Source organism: Drosophila elegans, unplaced genomic scaffold (assembly GCF_018152505.1).
Source record: "Drosophila elegans isolate 14027-0461.03 unplaced genomic scaffold, ASM1815250v1 contig_468, whole genome shotgun sequence".
Taxonomy (NCBI): domain Eukaryota; kingdom Metazoa; phylum Arthropoda; class Insecta; order Diptera; family Drosophilidae; genus Drosophila; species Drosophila elegans.
This window is the reverse complement of record NW_024545855.1, coordinates 1089784-1113672: the sequence shown is the minus strand read 5'-3', so window position 1 is coordinate 1113672 and position 23889 is coordinate 1089784.

Below are 23889 nucleotides of genomic sequence, written 5' to 3'. Positions count from 1 at the left end.
GAGATAGCGTCCACTCAATTATGTCATATCGGCGATACTAAATGGACTTTTAACTTGCTGTGATTGTGTAATTTGGACCGCTCTTCTGGGCTTACCTTTTATGGCCGGCCATTAAAAAGGCCAATGAGCTTGCTCAGATTTATCAGCGTGCACGCCATAAAGTAACAAATAAATTTAAATACTAATAATAATAAAAAGTAATACACGCACACACTCGCCTTCTTCGGTGGCATCCTCGAAAAGGATACACCATACTATACCATGCCGTGTGCGAAGGACCAAACACATTTATGGCCAGCAATTAAATGGGGCTGCCATTTGTTTTATTATAACAGCGAGCGGCATTCAACATCGCCATCATCAGGAGCGAAAGCAAGGCAGCATCGGCATCAGCGATAAGGCTCCGTTTTATTATTATCCTTTATGCTTTTCGTGTGCTTTTTTTTCGTCCTCGGCTGGCGGTGCCTTTAGCTTTGGGGGCGTGGCCCGGGCGGGGGGCAGCCCACATTAGAATAGGCAAAGCTAAAATAAGACAACTTATGTAAATTGTATTTCCTATAGAGAAATGTGAATGCTCTGACTTTGGAACTTTAGAAGTAAGTTTTTAATCCTTGAATTTGTATATTTAGGTTTTAAATATTTATTTCTAATCCTAAAATGAAAGGGTATTTCTAAGTTACTTACAAGAATTCTTTGTTTCTAAATTATAAATATTTTATTCCCCAAACGGATAGGATACAATTCATTTGATTCAAATTCTATTTTTTAAAAACAAAATATTTTTATACTTATTCATGGTTTTAATTTAGGTCTTTCAACTATAATGGTATATATATTTTTGTCGATCATCTCTCCTTGTTGACAATTTGTTTATTTATTAATTTTTATAAAATATTTTATGAGTTCCATATTAGTTTTCATTCCTTTTTAAGGCATTTTTAATGTCCTTAATCAATTTTGTAATCAAAATACTCAACTTTTAGCAGAGTATCAGGAGACAAGGCCATAAAAAGTCGCAATGCGCCATAAAAACAGTTAAAGCCAAGACAAAAGTCGCACATACACACACACACACACACAAATGCGATTTGGGAGTCGTTAAAAGCGCGCATGTGTGTGCGGCAAAGTCCTGTACAAATTAAGCCTTTTCTAGGCAAACAAACGAGCGCACATCCTTGTTAAGCGAACGTACACATAGAATATATAACCAAATAAAGCGCCACCGATGAGATCTCTGGGCAGCCCTCGCCCCTTAACCCTCCCACGCCCCTGAGCATGTGCAAAGTAGGTTGCTCAAATCGCACACAACATAAAACATTTTTAATGCCAAACAGCAACAAAATGAAAAAAAAAACAGAAAAGCAGAAGAGCAGACAATAAAAAAAGGCACACAAAACGAGCATAAAAATGGCAGCTGGCAAAAGAAAATGGCCGCCGCTCGTGTAAGCCCCATTTCCCTCAGCCCCCCAACAAAGTATTGCACCCCCGTCATCCATTTGGCGGTCATACGTACAGGATATTGTGTAAAAAGGATTAATGTGCCCCTTTTCTCTCTTTGTTTTAATTGCATTGAGGTTAAGGGGTGCAGGGGCTTTGGCCAAGAGGAATGGGCCCAAGCGGAATGTAAAATGCCCAAAAGCGACGGAAAATAAATGTATATATTACTATCAGTGGCGTAGGGAATTTCAAAATAAGGATTTCAATGCGTTGGTGCAGCATAAGAAGTAAATGATCTTAGAGAGTCATATGTTTTTATTTATATTGTTTTTTTGTGTTAATCTATTTCTATTGTTTTTTCCTATACCCCCTTAACTACTCCTCTGTTTTTTTTTCGGAAACCGGCGAATAAAATATATATTTGATGCCATAAAAATGTCACAGACGCCTTGAGTTATGCAGCCTGGACTGTGGCTTATGTGGCGCCCTCAGCCAAATCCCATTCCCAAACCCATTCCCCATCCTTTGTGCCAATGCCATTACCACTTATTTTTGAACCACAAAAGGCCGGAGCGTAACCCTTTTGTTTTTCACGGTTTTAATTTATATATACGACTGCACACGAATTTATTGCTATATTATATAATTGTATTATGTAAGGGACTCTCACTGGTAGTTAAGATTTCGGATTTGGACAATGGAAATGTGAGAGTTGTTATCTTATTTTCCGGCCTTGAATGCTGGGTATATAAAAAAAGCAATCATTTTGAAGATATACTAACTTGAAAAAAATAAAAATTAATGGGGTCTTGCTTTTCAATTTGAAATTCGAAACATATTAAAAGAATAATGTAATCATATTAACTGTGCTATTGTAATATTTAATTCATTTAATTTTTAATTTACTGCTAGTTTCAAAAACAAAAATACATAACAAGTTTACGCGTGTAATATATCCCTTTTATTTAGCATTGCTACCTTAATTTACTTAAAATATATACACGTTATAAATAAGTAAAATCATTTCAATTTTAAACCCTATTTCATTTCTATTTCTGCGTGTTAATATTAGTTATTTTAATTTTCTTTTTTGCTTTTGCAACAGTTTCAATAATTCAATTACCTTTTACATTTAACTTAACTTACACACCCATTAAACTTAAATAAAATCAATTTAATTTTCAAACCTTATAAATTTTTTTTTAACTGTGGGCTTAAACATTTTTTATTTTAATTTAAAATTTCCATTTGTTTTTCTTTCTTACTTACCTTGGCCACTTGCAACAGTTTCATTAATTCAATTAGTCGTTACCTCAATAAAGCATATTCTCTGCCAGGTTGCACGACCTCTACCATTTGTTGGCCCAGCACCTAACTGGGTCCAAATCAGCGATTCATCTGGGCCCACGCTCTCATTGCCGCCATTTCAAACCCATTCCTCTACGTCTTTTTGTTTTGCCATAATTTGTGTTCATTTTATGCAGAGCCTGTGTGTGTCTCTTAGTTAAACATCTCTCATTTATATGAGCCCGAAACGGGCTTTAACTAAGCGCGGTAGCAGTTTAGCTGTCCGCACACGCAAATTTTCCAGGCGCACACCTGCGGTTCCAGCCAAACTGGGAATCTGCAGTTGGAGCCTGTCCCCAGATCAGGATCCCCACTTCAAAAAGGTGGGAGGGGTGGCAAAGGGGAAGGCAGCTCTTTAATTTATGGCGCTTGTCATATTTTGTTAGACACGGCGATTAATTAAAGTGCAGAACTTGAACCCGAAACCCTTGGCGAACCTCTGGGGCTAATTGAAAACTGCTCTGGGAGATGGAAAACAGAAGGTAACCGCTTATTAAAAACGCAAGCCCTAAAAAGAAGGCAAAACACGAGAAAAGGAGACCAACTCAAGTGGCGCTGTTTGAGTAGTTGGCTAATAAATATCCCCGGTCAGAGCCTGTCAGTCAGTCAGTCAGACAGTCAGACAGTCAGTCAGTTGGTCGCTGGCCAAGAGGTACCAGCATCAGCCACTCAATGGCCAAGTCATCGATATTAGCCCGATTCCGCGTAGCCTCCAATATAAAAAAACGCCAATCATCGCAGGAGCGGCTCTGAGTGGCAGTCGCCGCCGCCGTAAACACAAATGAGCTCTGCGTAAACCCACGAAAAAAAAATATATTTAAAAAGTAAATTGAATTTAGTGCCAGTCATCCAGCAAAATGCACTTCTCCCTCTCTACCCCTACAATAAGAAGAGGGGCGTGGCAGGAGACAGCTCAAGTGCACATGACATGCTAATTAAAAGACAGCACCAGAACAGCCGACTCTGGAAGGGGAATATGGATCTGGTATTGCAGGTACCCCGTCCAAGATATACTACTTTCCGGCTAATCCGTCTCATGCTGACTGCAATTTGTCAACCACAATTATAATGCAGTTGTGCGATGACATCGTGAGCGGTTGTGTCAGCAGAAAAGAGTTTAAATAGAAGTGCAAAATATATAATATTCTTATGGAGACATATAAGCACAAAAATACGCCAATAAATAAGAATAATATCTCGGATTGTAACTCTTAATTTCCAAACTGATTTACTTTACAGTATCCATTTAAAATAAAAAATTATAAAGGTCTTTTTAATATAGTTTTAGTTCTATACATCGAAAGTTAATTGCTTGCATGAGTTCTTTATTTTTATTTTTAGTTATGTTTTCTTTTTTAAAGTATGTTCTAAGCTGCAAAATTCCATTGGTTTTTTTTAGTTTAAAAGCTGCTTTTAACTTATAACATAATTATTAGTATACAGCTCTTAAATTCGACGTTTTAGGTGGAAAAAGAGGGCAAAAACATTTTAAAAAGTAAAACAAAGCATTTTTATAGCACTAAATAAAATAAAATTTGTATGAAGCGTTTAACATTTTAAAATGTTACAGCCTTGTTTGTGCACCCAACACTTTAGCGAATTTTTTCTTTGTATTAATGTTTGAAAATATATGTGGTATACACAATTCCAAGTATAATTTCAATTCTAATGAGTTTTTTATATGATGAAAGCAGTAAAGAGCCCTCGTGACTTCTTTTTCCCATCTCCATCCGATTTCCCCAGTGGGAATTGTGACTCGCATTTCCCTTGATCTGGGCCACCTCCATGGCTCCAACTGCCGGCCCACGCAATTCCTGGTAATCCGCTCCAGTTGAGCTCTCTCATTGCCGGCCGGGCGAGCGATATGCCTTATAATTACATGGCTTATTGTCATACGCCTATTCAGCTTATTATCCAAGGAGAAGGCGCGCGCCTTTTGCTTAACTGATCGATTTCGGTGATCGAAACGCGATAATCTAAGCGGAGGTGATCGGGGGGCGTTCGAGCTTATTGATCTCCCCATTGAGGTTGGCTGCTGGCCAACCTACCTTAAATTTGATCTGGCTTTGTTTTTGTTTGCCCGGCGCACCGTCGATTGTCACTCGATCGTAGGCGAGAATTTCCGATCAACAGGCTGCGGTCTCTGATTTTGATCGACGGCAGCAGGCCAAACTTAGACCCCTTCAGCCAGGTAAGTAGAGAGTCGCAGCCGGGCCAAGATGGATCGTTGACGAAGCCACACAGCGTGTTGATTTATTCCCCATAGACATAGACCCGGTAACTGAGCTGACTTGAGTCTACCCCTCTACATATATGGTGGCTTTATATGCCCGAAGTATATGATATTTCTTATCGAAGTAATAATAAACCGCACTACGATGACGACTATAAAGTGGAATGACTTAGAACCGAATGGGAAATGCCCTTAATTAAGTAATGAATGCCTTACATTTAGGGTTTAAATACCTGGAATTTGGTTTTTAAATACTAATTGATTCTGGTTTGTATATTTCTTTAATTATTTGTATGTACATATACAAATATATTGAAATGAGATCATAATCCACACTCATCAAGGTACTACTACTTTAAATACCATAAAGTAAATCCTTTCTCTGCGCTTCTCAAAACTTCTACTTGGCCAAAACAACCATTTCAAAATTCCACCACAAACTCGCCATGAATCACTCAGAATGACTTATTTCGACAGTGTAGCGCCTTGATAAGTAAATATTATGGCATCTTAGGCATTACATTATTCCAACACCCTCTTCAACACGTATATAAGCTGCTTGTACGTATTCATCAGGCGCTGCTAGTTTCGTATGCAGCTCAGGATTGTCGCTTGCTCCTCGTCGTTGTCGTTGTCGTTGTCACTGTCGACATCGTTGATCATTGCCAATGGCCAAGGCAAAAGGTAAAGACCACAGGAACAACAATAATAAAAGCAACAGCAGGAACAACGGCACCGATTGTCAATGATGATGATGATGTTGTTCCTTCAAAGTTCGAACTTCCAGTTAACACACAGAACAAAAAATATAACCATATTTTTGCTTATTGATTAATGAGTATTTTACTTTTAATAAAATTTCATTGCATTTGAAATACTAACAAATTTAAGATGTTTAAGCAATTGTGTTTAAAAATTAAATGGATAGTTTTTTGGTATTTGGTGACCAATTTAGTAAATATTTTTTCTGAGTGCAGTTGTGGGTTGCCTGTTGCCTTTGCGATGATTTCGTTGATCGCGACTGCAGTTCGGGGCGCGACAAGAATAATTACAAATGTCACATGAAATCAGAAGGCATCATAAATCAAATCAAATTATAATTAAGCATATTTGATCAGTTTGTTCGCCATGGTCCGCAGTATCTGAATGTGTCCGTGCTTATCTGGGCACTCTGGTAATGGTAAATGGTAGCAGTTCCTACAGTTCCTCCAGTTCCTTCGGTTCCTTCGACTCCTTATCTCAGATGCCTGTGTGTGTTATGGGCCTAGTTTCGTTTTGTACGAGTATCTCGGTTTCGTTATTGAATCATTTCTACTTATTTGGCATAAGTAATTGAATTTGTGCTTATTTATGCTGGCACTGATGATGTCGATGATGAGGCGGTCAGGATAATCGCAGTCAATTCATTAATATCCAAGGCAACGCGTGTGGCTCAAACAGTGGAAGTCGGCTAAAACTGAAGACAGTTATTGCAGCAGCTCGAAAGTTTGGCTCTGTCGAGTGGCCACCGTACAATCGCACCATATTTGCCTCCAATATCATTAACATCAGCATTCATTTGTCTCTGACTCATGCGACTTGTTCCACTTTGTGGGTCGGCTTATAGAGCTCGATATGTTTGTTTTGACGCCATATCTAATAATTCGATTAATAAAATCCATGTACGCGTGTGAGTGTAATTATTTTGTCATTGATTTCGATTGGAGAATTTAAGCCTACGGTCGCCAGTTAAAGCCAATTTCAGCTCGTTGTGATGTTTATGGCCAAAGCCATATATTGCACAATTTATCAGGGGCAAATAAAGGAAAATGAAATAAATACAAGCGCTGCTCATATGTTTCGCCGGGGCGAGAAGGGGGAGAATATTTATGTTTAGATTTAAGCATTTGCAAAACGAAAAGTCATAAATTACTTCCGCAGCGGCAAGGATGCGCCCAAGGATGCCCACTCCACCCCAATCCACGACCAAATGCCACTACAATCCACATGAAAAATCTTCATTTTACGATTTTTGGCGCACAAGGAGAAGATGGAGAAGGATGTACAAAGCCAAACACACATATCAAGGAAGAAAAGCCAAAGCTTTCCTATGCCTGCCGAGATAAAACGTTGGCATAGAAATCAGTGGCATGTATCTTATGGATACAGCAGCCATTTTTATTGTGAACTCACTTCAGGGGAGTGGGTTTTTTCGGTGGGGAGGGGAGGGGATGTCGAGGAAGAACAGGATGAAGATGGAGCTGCCTTCAGCCTCTGAGGTGGGCGCAATTGTAGTCGCTGGGGCTGCCTCAACATTAAAATAAATATGTACAAATGCTTAGATAAATAGATACGCCAGCCAAGTGATGTGACTCCTGCAAAGGATGACAGCCAAAATGGCGCAAAAGGAGAAACTCTAAGGAACTGGGCCATGGGCGTAGTGGGAAACAATTTCACGGTGTGCCTGGATAATTAAGATGTGCCAGATAAGGCATCCAAAACACAACTTAAGAAAAGATATATAAATTTTAAAAAGATTTTGGTTTTACTCGAAAAGTAAATGTCTTAAATGTGGAAAAATCAATTCATGGATTCTTGTAGATAAAAAAACAAAAAATTTGTGCTAGAATATATGTTTGTTAGAAAACTCTTTTTGTAAAATAATAATTTTACTTTTATAAAATCCAAAGAAGCTATTTTATCTGAGTTAAACTTAATGTGTAATATTACAAGCAGCCTGAAGGTAAATTACTTCGAAAAGTAAATGTCTAAAATGTGGAAAAATCAATTCATGGATTCTTGTAGATAAAAAAACAAAGATTTTGTGCTAGAAAATATTTTTGTTAAAAAACTCTTTTTGTAAAATAATAATTTTACTTTTATAAAATCCAAAGAAGCTATTTTATCTGAGTTAAACTTAATATATAATATTACAAGCAGCCTGAAGCTAAATTACTTTGTATTTCAGTTGAAATTATAAAGCATTATAAAAACCAGTATTACTTGTTTTAAGGATAAAATTGATTTTAAAAAACTAGCAGTTTTAACTGGAAAACATTTTTTTAATATTTTAATTTTGAATAAAATAAGCATTTAACTCTTTTAAAAGCCAAAAATACATTTGATCTGAGTTAAACAAAGTCAAAGTATTTCTTAAAGATTCCTCACTGCTTAAACTCTTTGGTAAGATGGAATGGAAATCAGATGTAAATGTAGTGAATTTATTCTTAAAATCAAAATAGGATACTTTATGGTTTTAAATAATTACTCTTATAAAAATAAGTATTATTGTAGGGGTTGGCAAGTATTCCCCCTTTGCACCGCCCCTGAAAAAGAAAAGAAGAAGGACAGAGGCACTGCTCATACACACAACATTTATATTTCAGCGGAGAAAGCTCGTATATTATCATAAAACAAGTTGGATGCCACTGGCGGGGTGAGGGGATCGTCCAGGGGGGTGGAAGGGGGATGAGAAGACAGGGGTGGGGGGTCTGTTGGGTTGAGGGGGTGGGGGATGGCGTGTGATGCGCAAAAGTCGGGTCGTAAATCTTTGCGATAACATTTTATGCGAAACATTTCTTTTTCTGGTCCAGAGGGAGCAGCAGCAACAACAAAAGCAATCGCAACAAAAACAACAGCAAGGACACCCACGCCAAAGGAGCAAGGAGGTGGGGTTGGGTGGTGTGTGGGTGGTTGGTGGTTGCGGGTGGTTTTTGGCTGGCTCTCGGGAGCTGCGTTTAACATTGGCAATCGCACGGAAAATGGCGCGTACAGTGTGCTCCTGCTTTTCCTTCCACCTCCTCCTCCTCCTCTTCCCCTTATTTTCGTCCTGCCAAAAAGAAAAAGCGAAAAGAAACAGCCGCAGCTGAAAGCAACAGCAACAACACCAGCGAAACTTTTGGGCCGTGACTTGTGGGCCAGGTTAAAGGCAACATTTTTTTTTTTTTGGGTTGCAAGGATATAAAACAGGCTGGGGAGAATGGGTGGCAGGATGCGCCTGCCACGTTTTATTGTTTTTGTTGTATTGCCCCGGCTGGAAAAGTGGGTGGCTTAGGATCTACTGCTCCGCTCTAGTGTTTGAAGAATTTATGGCTTTCAGAGATGTATCTATGTGTGGCAAGGGAATACGGCTAAGAAATGGCGGTATAGTCCAAATAAGACTGTACTTAAAGACCAGCAGTTGTCATATTTCAGGTGCTGACTTTCAAGAAGATTTGGTAATAATCATAAACCTCAGAGAAAGAAAAATATCATTAAGATTGAATATGAGATTCTGTGAGTATAGAACAAAAAAAAACCGATTAGTTTTTACTATAATTTACTATAAAATTTATCTTGAATATTATAAGCTAGTAATAAATTATAAGAAAAAGGGCTTTCAAGTAAAAGTGCCTATCATGTTTAAGTAATTTTAGAAAATCCAAACTTAATCATTTAAATCGAAAACTTCCATTTCTTTTGAACTCAAGATGTGTTCATACAAATTATTTCTTTCGGTTTACATATTTTAAAAACTATGTCGAGTGTTTTGGCACAACAATCAACAATAACAACAACAAGAAGACATCACAAACAGGTATGTCAGCATAGTTTTGAGTGGTTAAGGTGGCTGGAGGACCGTGAAACTCAATGCTCCAGAGGAAGATCCCTTTGACAGGGAGCCCAGGACAATGGGATACGCAACATCAAAGCCGCGCAAATGCAACACAAGGAGACCCGATGATGTGACAGTTTTTCATCAATTCACCATTCACCTCCTCTCCTCACCGAAAAAAAATAGAAAATAAACTCGCAGTGAAATTGTTTTTTGTTTGTTTTCGTGGCTGTCGTGGATGTTTAAGTGCCCGAAATCAGTGCAAGGAATCCTTTTTGTTGTCGCTGCATTTTGTCAAACATGAAAGGCACTTTTCACGATTTCCCCCCTTTGTCAGGTGCAGACATTTTGCGCCATTGTTCGCTTTGCGGTTGGATAAAGAGGGAATGGTAAAGGGATTCCCAATAAACGGAGTTATCATAATTTCCATAAAAAAAGGAGCGCTCCCAGGAAGGCCAACGTAATGGCTCATAATTCCAATTCGGAGAGACAAGTTTCTCACAATTAAAATTGCATCAGGTTGCGGGAAAAACTTTCTCACAGTCTTCGGCCGCTGTGCGATCATAAAAATTGCAATAAAATTATGCGCCTAATTTTTGCATAACAACATTTCGAGCCCAAAGTGTCACAACAAATCACAACAATGGGGCTGGGGGTGTAGTGTCTTCTCGGGAAATATAGCATAGTGCAGCAGTAACCCTTAACGATGCACAAATTGCTCGCAGGACCAGCGTCCTTTATGGACAATAAAATGCCCGAATCGATTCGCTGCGGTGTCGCGCAAACAGAGAGTCAGCGGTAGCAACTACATCCTCTTCCGATTTGTGACTTCCCCTCCATCCGTGGGTACTTCTTTTCTAATTAGCTTGTCTGTCGATTGCTGCTGCTGCTGTGCTGCTGCGTGTTGCTGCCGTGAAATTGCTGCGGTTTGTTCAAATAATTGCGCATGCAAATTTCTATTAGTCACACGTGGCTTCCGCTTTGTCTGTATCGAACCTGCATCCGTCTACGGATTCTACACGGGAAACAAAAAAGAGATGAGTAAGCTTTTAGTCATATTTTTAACTATAATAATATATTGTTATACTTTTTGAAATATTAAAAAAAAACTGTTTTATTTTTAATAATTTCACCTTTGGTCTATAAGGACTGCTATTAATATTAAGAGTAGATCAAATCTATAAAGTTAATGAGTTACATAAAAAAAGACAAAATTCTTAAAAACTTTAGATTTTTAACCAAGTTTGTAAAGTATTGGGCCAAATGTTTGATTGTTTTACCTCGTTAAGCTCTTTATAAAATTTTCAGTCCACTAACATACTAATCTAAAAATGTTTTTTTTAGTCGCATATTTGAAAAAAATAATGATGTACCACAAAAACATTACACTTTGTGATGGGAATTAACAGCTAAGATGGTCCGCTTTATGGGAAAGTTAGTATTTTAGTTGTGGGAGTAGTTTTGTCCTTAAAAGAATGATAAAAACCCAACAAAAAAACTGAGAATATAGTATTTCTTTTCTGGACTTATCAATAAAGTTTTTTAATGACGATTCAATTCAAAATCCTTGTTTTCAGCTCAGTGCATGTGTAAATCGCTCCCCACTTTCGCCCCGCCGCCACGTCGTTCAATGCATGTTCTATCTTCGATCGGCTGCCTGTCTGCTGTGACTTTTATAATTATTTGCCAGCCAGCCGAGGATGAGAATTTGATGTAATTTGGTTTTGATTCGTTGGCTCTCTCTCGTGTGCGAGATACATGACATATCTTGTATCTCGGCCCTGGCAATCTTATCTCAATTGTGGACCAGGCAATTCCCCCAACGCCGCCGCTTAAGCCACCACCCACTTTGGAAGCCCACCAGCACACGTTTGCCGTTTGCCGTTTGTCGTTCGTCGTTTGTCGTTTGCCTTTTGGTAATTTAATAGAACGATGCAATCGTCGATACGAGAATGAGAATCCGAGATTGCCCGTGGAATCTGTGGGGGGAAATCGGATTCAGGACGAGCCTGAGCCTGAACCAGCGCAGGATTTGTCAGGCCTTAATACCAGTCATCCTCCCCTTTTTCCACATACACTATACCATATATCCTTGTGCTGTGGAGTTGCTGCAGGCGAGGGTTGATGGTGGGATTTTCGGTTTTTGGACTCCGGTTTGGGCTTGGTGGATTTTCTCTGAGATTTCCGTGCTTATCGGTGGAATAAAATCTCGACGACGGGCCACTTTTTTGCGGCTTTTGCGTTCGGTCCCTGCCAATTGTTGTCAGTTTAATATTTTAACACAATTATTAAATTATTATTTGCGCTTTTTGTTGCGCGATTTAACCCTAAACGGGGAAATGCAGCGGAAGTTTTCTCTTTTCATTTTAAAACTGCCAAATCATTTGATTTTTTATCGCTCAAATTATTAATTGCTTTATGGCTATGAACATATTTTTGCTGTTATTGCTACATAGTTTATAAATTTCGGATAGCTTTTGTTTTTTATTCGATTTAAATCGATTTTAAAAATTGAATTGTTATTTCTAAGAGCTCCAACTTACATAAATTTGTTAATTAAGATTTTTGCTAATGCAGTGTTGCGTCTTATTAAATTTCAATAATTAAATTAGTTGATTTTAATTAATTTAATATAAGCTTTTACAAACAACTATTCATTTCTGATATTTCTTAAAGTGCTAAAAAATTAAATAATTTATTCATTGTTATAAAAAAATTTTTAAAAATGTTATACAAATGGCCATTGTTCTGTTTCAATCCAAAAAAACTTCATTTAAGTTTATTTAAATTGCTTATTTTTATACAAAACGGACTGATTGCTGCTGGCCCATCAGCATATTGTTAATTCTGCTGGTTTTCCCCCCTTTGTTATCAATGAGACCAACACAGAAGCAGTTAAAATGAAGTCAAGCGACAATTTTCATTAAAATTTTCGCATTGTTTCGCTTTTTGTGGCTTGTGTGAATGAGCGAGCATAAATAATGAAAAAGACGAGCTTATGAAACAAACGGCATTTCAATCAGTCGCAACTCAATGACAACTCTGGCAGATTGCTAGAGGCATCCCCCCCCTCACCCTCTTTTCCACCCCGCCCCTTTTTTCCGCCCACCTGTGCAGATTGAACAGGTGAAATGTTAATCTGCATGCGCTGCACGCTTTGTCGGCCAAAGTTCAACCAAAAAGAAATCGAGGAAAAAAATGTTTGATAAATGACAAAGGAGTGTGTTGATTGGTGCTGGCGGGTGGGGAATGGAGGGGTTGTGGCAGGATATATCACACAAATGCAATTATCATGGCAAACAAAGGCGACAGGTTCACCTAGCCGACTGATAAAGGACGTCAAAAGGATGCGGCCCAATTGAAATTGAAATCAAATAAGCCAAAGAAAGGATTGCAGTGCCAGCAGCAGCAGCAACATCTCCTGCAGGACAATTTCCCTCGTTGACCAGCGTTTGCACTGCTTGCACTGCTTGCTCATCGCTGCGACTGATGCTAGAGCGAGAGCAGCATAGTGTCGACGAGCATGCCATCTCTTTCTAGGGCTCGCCATTTTTGATTTGGGCGGCGTTTCGTTTGACACTTCATTGACTCTCTCATTGGCCACGGCGCACTGCGCAAAGGGAGAGCGCTCTCTCGCTTCCTCGCTCTCTTTCTCTCTCTTGTTGCAGATGTTCGTTGTTGTCGCAAAAAATAGTTTTTCTCCCCTCGCTCTCTCCTTTTGATTTTCGCATTTCGCATTTTGCGAGAAAACTTGGGCTGGCTTTTGTTGTTTGCCATAATTTTTGTCACACAGCTGTCACACGCACACTCGTCCAGTCACACGCATACACGCACACATATGCACACAGACTGCGGGAAGCTTGCATAATTTTCTCTTTTGCAAAAGTTCAGTGAACGTCAAAAATATTTGCATTGGACCAATACAAGCATACACATGCTGGCGTGTGTGTGTGACACCTTTTTTTTGACAAAGGTTTTCCTTTATTCCTATTCCTATCTTTCGCACTTACTGGAAAATTTAAGATGTGCTCTTAGAAAATAACTTTAATTTTAAGAAAATAATGCATATATCTTCGGGCTTTAGATAACTTGGGATTATCTTATCATTTTTTGATTTTCATATGAAGATTGTATTTGTTAAACTCTTGTTTTTTCTACAACGTATGCAAGTTCTCAACAATAAGTATTTTCTTTCCACAACATTTTAATACGAAAACAATACCATTTTATGAAAAGATTTGCACATTTTCAATCCTTGTAAAACCAAACTGAAAAACATACCATTTAAAAAACATAATTTGGGGATAAAACAAAATATAAATTTTTAAATATTTGTTTAAGGGATTTCTTTTATTTTATTCTTTCAAAATTTAATTTTAAAATTGAAAAATACTTGAAAAGGAAATTAAACTTGTTTAAAATACCTTACATATATTTTTGCCAGCTTTTTTTATTGAGCACACACCGAAAACTTTGGACCTTTCTCTTTAAACCTGAAGTCCGGAACATATTTGCATCTTTGATAAGTTTTTCGTGATGGTTTTTATGCGGGCTAACATTTGGACTTTGTAGACTTTTTGGCACACAGATACTAACGCACACACAGGCGTTTGACATATAACCATTTGCGGTGTTTACTTTTTGATGGCCTTGCGTAAAATGTTTGTATCAATTCATTTTTCACAGCTTTCGGTTTTGTTTTTTATTTGACCCTTTCGGGGTAACCGTGTTAATTGCTTCATTTGGCAAAAAGTTGGGAAAACTATTCGTCGCTTATTGGGTGTCAATAGTTTTTCATTTATTTTTGTGAACATACATACATACCTCGCTGGAATCTAACCATTTATCGCTGGTTCGGGCCTCATTAAAATAGCAATTTAATTTCGTCGATGGAGTGTTGATTCGATTCGATTTAGTGCAGACAGTAAAAACTAAAACCAGCCATTAAAACTAATCACAGTCTAAGAGGCACTTTCAGATACAATCGATCCGCAATTGGAATGCGGCGAACTACTTAAAATGAACTCATTAGCAAGTACAACCATCCGTCAGATAGCAGCCAAATAAAATACGCTCAAAGAAAGTCTACAGGGCACTGAAAAAAATAAATTACTTTCCTTTAATTTGTTGTAAAGGCTTTTTCCTTTCTATACGTTAGGCAAATGAGTTAATAGAAAAGTTAGAGCCTGAATAACACTAGATGTCTAGATATAAGGTTTTATTAATATAACAACTTTTTTGGGTATATATAATTTGTATTTAATGAAATTCCTTAAATTTATAACCCTTTATTAACTTACATCTGTCATTTTGTTCTGTGTCTGATTTTATGACTAAAGTAATATATATTTTAATAAAAGGTACTAGTACAGGGCTAGTTTTTTTTTTCCGTGTGTTAATCGGGGGCAAAAAAAAGAGGGGGCGGCTGTTAGCTGTTAACTGTTGGTCAGTGGCCGCCGTTGGCCAAGTGAAATTAGGCAAAAGACAAGCGAGGGCCATTAAAATCAAAGTCAATAGCCGACGACGCGTCAACTCTTCGGCTGGCTGCTGTGGCAAATTCTCGGGAAAAGCCATAAAAATGAAAAAATCCAGAGTGACAAATGAAGTAACTCCAAAATCATGCTCGAAAGCAGAGCGGAGTGTGGCTCATGCGATACTGGCGTTCACCGAAAATCTCAGCCAAATCAAATCATTTGTATGCGCCACGCAAGACCAAAAAACCACTCATACTCGCATCGCACGAAAAAACCTGGGACAACCAGCAAATAATCGTAAAGTGACGGGCTCGTAAAGGTTGAGAGCAGGAGACTGGAAGACCTGAAGACCTGAAGACTTCGAGACTGACCATTAACCATTAAAGAAGCGCCGCAGACGCTTCAAAAAAGTGCCCAAAAACACAGCAACAAAGGCCATGAAAATGAACGCGTGCGAGAGGAAAAAAAAAACGATAAAAAAATAAAAACAAATCCGTAAACGTAATCCCGTAATCCCAACGCAAAGTGGAAAATAAGGAGAAGAAAGCAAAATCGTTTGAATTAAACGAATAATTGGAGCGGTTTAAGTACCTTAAGGTTGTGACCATTGGTATCTTAAATTAGTCCATTTAGAAAAAATAGGTATTACATAAGGCATTTATTTTCTTTTCTCTCTGGAATGTCCTGTAAAATTTTGTGTTATTAACACTTATATCCATGTTATACACGCCAAGAGGCATAAAAACCTTTTTAATGAAAAAATAATTTACCTATAATTAGATTTTACACATTAACATTTTCTTAATTAAGGACTATTGTTTTATTTGAGCAGAAAGCATAAAACTGTCTATACTCATTTTTTAGTTTTTAACCTTCTTTTTAAAACTGCATATTTCTTTTAATTATGAATAGTTTACCATAAAGCTGCCTCCTTGTTAAAGTTAAACTGGAAACTAATTAACGTTTACTTTAATATATTCAAGTTCATTGTCAGCATCAGAAACAAGTATTCTAAAAGTCAAATATATGAATTATTGTGACTGTTTAACCAGCTTTATGGCAAAAATATTTGTTTTAAAATAAAATATAAGGAATTGCACATCTCTGACCTTAAAAATCGTATCTGTCGGCACTTTTGCTACCATCAAAAGATTGACATAAGTCGTTGGGGTTTTGTTTATTTTTCCTTTTTTTATCCCACTCATAAGCAGTCTCGAATTTCGGGTTTTCAACGAGTGTATCAGCGGAGTGCCTTATAAAGGATGCTCACATCTACCGAAAACCCAGACCATATAAACGCCCACAATTATGATATAAACAAACAGGAGCAAAACCAACAGATGGCGGCCAGAAAGGATATGCTCTCTGATCATCTCAGATCTACAAGAATGCCCGACAAAGAGAGCGAAAAATCGGAAGATCAGCGCTGCAATCAGGGTTATGTTTAGTGCCATAGTCCCTCGCCACTTGGCCCGATTTTATCAGCGAACATCTATCTCTGGCTCTTTCAAGCAGAGTGTGTGACACAATATGACATCAAATTACTTGCCGCTTGCAGATCCGAAAACCCCCCACCCCTGCCCCTACCTCTGCCCCTACCCCTACCCCTGCCCGAAAACATCCCGCCCCACCCCTCGCAAGACCATCCCCTTTACCGTTCGTTTCCCGCACGCCCCGTCGCACACGATCGCCTATCTGATCGCAGCAATCGCAAAAAGGGAGGACAGAGAGAGGAAAATGTAAGCTCTCTTGTTCTGCTGCACTGAGGGAAAAAATTTATAAATAAAAAATAAACGAAGACGTTAAAAGGGAATTCACGTCTGACATGTTTTAATATCGACAACTTAGCAACCTTTACTTCTCAATCAATTGTAATTCACAAAATATTTAGTACTTTTCATTGGGCTGAAAAATTACATAACATAAAGAAAAAAAATCTTTTTTAATATAGATTTACAATTTATATTACGGACTTATATTAAACATTCATATAAGAGGAAATCTTTCGTAAATCACTGACGTTTACTCTCGAATTTTGAATTTTTATTAACTTTTAACAGATAAATACTATGTAAAACATAGGCATAATATTGCCTATCATTTACTCTTATTAAACTAAAATTGTTTACTTGTTAAGGTAATGTGTTCGATTCAAAAGTTCTAAGGCCTGGAATCTTGTCTTTTTAGTAAGCTTAAAGCTTAAGTTTTTATACTTTATTTTAAGTTTAAGTTCGATATAAAGCTAACCCTCAGATCGAGAAAAGTTAACATAAGGTTACCAAGCCAACAGACTATAAAATTGGGCAGTAATATATTTTAAATTGCAATTCAATTTAAATATTTCAAAGAATTTAAAATTTGTATTCTTCCAAAGTAAAGCAGCTCAAGTCCTAAAATTCCTCTGTTCTTTTGAGATCCCTTTTTCCCTGAGTGTACGCTTTGCTATTGTTGTTCCGGCCCTACGTGGTCTCTGCCTGCCGCTTAGCCTGGGATCTGGATGGCGAAATGCGTAAGCGCTTATCGTCCTTATCGCCAGCGTCTCATCAGCTCGAGTGGACGGCCATCAGTTGAGATTTTTTCAGCTCTACTCCTCCCTTGTGGATTTTTTTTAAAGTAATTTGCAATCCGGGATCTGTATCTGTATCTGTATCTGTATCTGCGACATCGCAGCGTTCATCATAAAGATGGTGTCTCATCGGAACTCATCTGCCTTTCGGCTTTCGGTTCGTTTGTAGGTGTTGAAAAGGTGGCTACGAACAGGCTGATTGCTTAATGGCCCAGAGGATAACCATACTCAAGCCCCAACTCCTTGGCTGGCTAGGAAATCGTAAAATTATCCTGGCAGACACGTCGTAATTTTGCCCAGGGAATCGGCCATGTTAACCTTGACGCTCCGCTCCGATCGAACACAATGCGCAGGCTAACAATAAGTTTGCTCAGGTGCTTAGCCAAGCTTTCAGTAGCAGGAGCAGGAGCAGGAGCTCGAACAGGAGCTCCGCCGGGCACACAAACACATGGGCGAACGTGCAGCGGAAGCCGACATCCTGACGGCCAGACATCGTCCTCGTGCTTGTGCTTGTGCCGTGGAAAAGCGGAAAACTCGCATGCATATGTATGAATCTGAGGAGCCGTCGTCGAGCGCCGGCCCTGCTCAGCTATTTGCCAAGCGTATTGGCCAGGACAAAGGCAGAACGAGGGAAGCGGGGTGCCGAAGGGGAGGTAGACAAAGCTCCATGAATTGGCAAAAAATAAACCGAAAGGACGAAAACCCCTGCCCAGACGATGGACAAACAATGGAGGTGTATCAGGAGCACTCTCAGGGGGTCTCTAGCAACGGGCCCGAAACAAATAGAAACCTCTACGAAAAACCTTTAAACGAAAATAAAACTCTTGCGTTAAATTAACAAAAAGTCCTTAACTTAAACTTTATTGTTTTCCTTTTAAATCAGAAGCAATCTCGGGGTCTATGAGAAATAAATAAATTTAAAAAAAACTCTTTTCTAATCTATAATAGCCATATTTTGTGTCTAAGCAATTCATACAAATTTAAGGTCTTATTGGTTTCATTTAAAACTATATTCTTAAAATTATACAATTTTTAGATTTGAGAAGGAAGATTAGTAATATCGATTTGAACAACTATTTTTGTGGGAACAATAATTTTTGGATGTTTAACAGTTTAAAATTGTGAGACGTAAAGAACGAATGCATAACCCATTTATCTAAATTGGACATTTCCAAAGGTTATGAATATTTTTTGAGCCCTGCTGATTTTCTGGCCCAATCGAGCACATTTTAAATGCAGTCCTACGGCGAACGTGCTTGAAACGTATGAGACAGCAAACTTCGGCAGTTACAGGACCTTAGTCCAGGCCTAGACAGATCTTTTGTTTGTGGCACTGCCGGCACTCGTACTCCCCACTTTTTGCATACGTGCCTGGGCATTTGTTGGGCTGCTAAACTGCAACTTTTTGAGGGTTGCGAAGGCCGAAATGGAAAGCTCTCTTCTGAGTGAAAGTTGAAAATCTGGCCATTGCATTTCATTACAGAAAATGTAACATTTCTCTTTAAATTTCACTTGGATTGCACTCGAATGCGAGGAGGCCCCAACCTAATTTGCCGCTAAAATACTTAATTTGAAAACAGATTTACACTGCCAGGCCACAAATCACTTTCGTTCTGCAGCTGCCATGCCCGAATGTCCTTTCCAGGATACAAATGCACACTGGCGGCCAGCGGGCATGGATATATGGGATATATGTATGTACATATATATGCACCAGCGAAGTCGAGTGGAGGACATTTGCATAATTGACCCATGCAGGATTCGCGCACCAACTGATTTCATTTACGATGCAAGTGCTGACCACCGCCCCTGGGAATCCCCTTTTCCCCCCTATTGCCCCTCTTCCCCACTCATCGTAACGTATCCATGTCCTGGCCAACGTATGCTCGAGCTTTTGCCCATTTAGGCAATTTACATTTATAGCCTGGCGCATGAGGTGCTTACGAGCTGCACAGGATGTGCCGCCATTGGCGGTGTACTGCAGTTGGTAAATTGCGAGGGGAAAGGACAGAGAAGGGGGGACAAAGGACATCCAGGGGCGGGGTGAGGGAGCGGGGGTCTCGTGAAATTTACACCCGTTGCGGTTTTGCATCCAGCCAATTTTAGCCGTTGTTGTTCGTTGCTGGCAGCCAAGTTTATTATGAAATTAGAACGCATGGTCGGGATTGGCCAAAGGGGCGGAGTGGAGGGGTTTAAGGGGGCTACAAGGGGGTGCAAACGATGGGCCAAAGGGGGGTCTCAAAGAAGGCTGTACGATACAAACAGGCACTGCGCTGCATTGCAGTCAAAAAAAAACTGGCACATGACATATGAACTGAGGCCCGACATTGTTGCTGTTATGTTGTCGCTTTGTTGTTATAGTTATTAAATTATATACTCAGCCTATAACAAAATCAACAGCATTGCAAGACTTAGGAGCGGCCAATTGAAGGGAAATGGGAAATGTGCAGAGGCGAGAATGTTTGCCGATTATTGCCAAGGGAGATATACGTACATGAATGCGAAAATTGACGACAGACGCATGGGTTGGGATTTGAATATTGCGCAGATGAAACAACCATGAAAAAGATAGCAAAAAAAATTAAAAAACATTTTAGCGACAACTTGCAATGAACCGATATATGTAAGGATACAAATTGCTATTATACAAATTCTAAGTTAAAAATAATTTCTATATTTAAGCAAATAAAAAAAATCTTACAGACAAATTATAAAATAAGGAAGCAAAATGCATAATGATCGCAATATCATTTGAACTAAAATTGCATAAAATAAATTACTTATAATCTATGCAATTAAATTCATACCAGTTCTTTAGGGTAAATAAAAGGCACACTCCATTAACATGAGATTTTAATACTTGATTGCAGCAATACAAATAAACTATACTTAAGTCAATAAACTACATTGCTGCAGCCAAATCAATCTTAGCCTTTTAATTATTGTGTGCAAGCATCGTTAACATTTTCAATTCATTGTGTGTGCCGTGCTCAGAAATACATTTATGGCCTCAATAATTTGCACAATAGGCGGAGTTATTCGCACAGCGAGGGAACGAGGAGAGTCATATAATTAGAGCTGGCAATTTAAATAGAATTTTAATTGTATTTAAAAGTGTGTCTGATGATGATACCGCTGCTCTATTTTAGTGGGTTTATGCAATATGCACTCGCGTACACACAAACTCGTATTATTTTTGCAGAATCCGGCGACAGATTTGGAACTAAATCAGAATTTATGCTTTGTTTAAATGCTGTAAAAATGTCGCTGATTTCTATCGCATGACAATAATTATAACAACAACCGAGCTGAGTAATAATAACTGTCTATACGAAGCCAAGGCATTCGTGGATATACATATATATAAATCCACACATATGGAGAGGCAAACTGAACGCGTATTTAAACCAATTTTATGGAGCATTTAATTGTTGCTGCTTATGAACTGGCCCGAACAACAGCAAATAGCTGAAACCGCAGCATTAGACGTACAAGCTTAACAACCTCAGCGCCGAGCAAATTAAAAATGGTAACAAAAGGTTAACGTAAATTGTTAAAACTAAATTATACATATAAACAAAACATTTTTATGCGATTAAAATCGGAATTACACGCAACGTGCGTCAGCTTTTTATTTTTAAGGGGGGTTCAGGCGGAAAGGGGGCTTTCGTGGGAGGGGGCAGACATGGTCTGGTCGTCTCTACACATATCTATATGCCCCCTGCCTCTATTTATATATACCCCTTTTTATGTCTGCTTGACGGCTTCCAACTCGAGGCCTCATCGTCGAAGTCAGACGGACCCGGAAAAGCTGCGCACGTGCTGGAAAAGTCTGCATCAGAAGGAAAAATCAAACGCATAGAGCACATGTACATGTACACACGGTTTTCTTTGTGCTCGTTTAGGTTTTGTTGGGGTCATCTGGTGCAAGTAAAACCAAGATCGTCCAGCCATAAAAAAGGCTATCAGGTATACAATTTAAGTTCGGAATATTGGACGAAGAATGTCCATTTTTAGCAACAAATTAATGAAACCTTTTTTAAGATTTTAGCTTATTCTTACCAAAGGAAAATATAAATTAAAATCATCCCCACCCCATTATAAAATCTCAAATAAAAGAATTACTTATCTTTATGTGACACAATTAAAGCTTATCAATAACTTGGAATTTCATTTAATTTATACCCCAGCCATTCACCATTAAAATAGCCGTAAAACAGATTTTATTTATATTTACGTTTATATTTATATTTATTTTTTCTAGGTAGCCTTGGCTGGGCAGTATTTTTCGCCCAACAAAAGATACAAAAGAATCCATAATTTATTGCATTATAAGTATCTTTGTTTCACAGGCATATATCAATAAACTACGCTCCTCAGTGGTATCTCATCAATACGAAAACAAAAATCCTTATCAAAAATTGCCACTACCACCTGTATCTGCTACAACTTCCTCAACCAATTGGGGCTGATGTGGACTTATCATCTGGCGATTACCAGTTGAGTTTTCAGCACTTGACAGACAGACGTGACAATTCATCTATTTCGAGACCCATAAGTAGACATTACTGTGCGAATCTTCTCGCTGAAGACCCAAAAACCTATTGAGATTTCCCTAGCATTCCACTGTTTCCACAAAGAGTCTCAGGTGATTAACACTAGGCTAAATTTAAATCGTAGTTTAATTGGGCTAAGTTATAATCTAAGGAAAGTTTCAATTTAGTGGTGATAGGATTAAATAAATTATATTTTAATAATATCAGTTCTAAAACTTAAATTAAAAATACCTAGAATTTTTAAAATTTTCTGATGTTTTAACTTTTACTTAGTCTTTATAGTAATTCGAATTCTTTAAAAATTACTTTCAACCCCTTCTAGAGTAAAATACAATCTATATGGTGTGAGATGTTCAAAGTTTTGTATCATTGAAAATAGAAATCAACTTAAATTGGTTTGCAAACACACCCACAAAATTTTGTACCATCTGGTCATCTAGCAAGGAAATCAGATTAAATTGATAATGAACCAAAAGTTGACACTCTTTAAGGGGAATTAACCCCATTTCGAACTGCGATTGATCAAGTGCGTTTATTTAATCTGAGGACGCAGATGCACTGCCAATACCATCTAATCGAAGATCTTTCGGCAGCGACGGCTTATTTTCCTATCCATGGTGTTGTCCTTTGCTCTTTAGATTGTCTGCCAGATTGTTTGCGTTGTTGTTTGCGTTGTTCTGTCAGTGACACCAACACCAGAGTTCGTTGTTTGTTTTTCTTTTCTGTGTTTTGGTATTTTTTTTTGTATTTTTATTTTTATTTTGGTTGTTCTGTGGTTCGTCGCTCGTGTTTGGTGTTCGCACCGTTGGTTGATCTGATTTTGGTTACAGGTTTCTTATTTTGGCAGCCGCTCACTGTCTTCTGGGTTTCGGTTTCGGGTTGTATCTTTATCTCAAATTATGTATCTGTAACTATCAACAGCGCTATCTGTGGCCGCTGGTATTTACATACATAAACTGCTGCTTAGGTAGTCAGCCCAGGGGCTTTGACAAACGGTTTATTTTAGCCATAAGCTCGGCCAGATCTGGTTAGATTCGTATCGCGGCAATATGAACTTATGAAAGCGATCACAAAAAATATATTCAAAAATATTCATGTGGAATTAAGGCGGCCTGGGAAACTTTCAAGTTTGCAGCTGTCTTTCTTCGACTCCTCCCTTTCCTTAACCCCACGAGATAGCATCCTTTTTGCCAGTTCACAGGTGCGCCCCACTTAACCCTTTGGCGCCAAAAAGTTTCTTTTTAATGCGAAAATCAATGCGGGGGAAGTACACAGTCGAACTTCCTTAGCTGAAACCTCTAGTTCATTGATTAATTTATTACTAAAGTGACAAAAATGTTAAAAAAATTTAGAAGTATATAAATTTAAAATTCAATTTAAATTGTTTGTTTTGAAAAAACTTCTTTATAATAGAAAACTTTGTAACGCCCAGAATTCCTTTGAGGTTTTAAAATATATGTAGTCAAAAAACTGCTTTTTCCTAAAGCAATGACGTTCAATAGTATTTTAAAATAATTTTAACTCAGAACCATACTGAAAGTAGAACTTACTCACAATTAAAGTTTGGGAGACCTCAATTGCCAAAGTGTATAATACAAAATGGTCCTCATGAAAATGTGAGTTATAGAAGTTTGACTGTGGCAAGAACAGGCTCACGTATCTGAGACTTCCTCCTTGTTTCGCATTTGTGTGTGTGAGTGTGT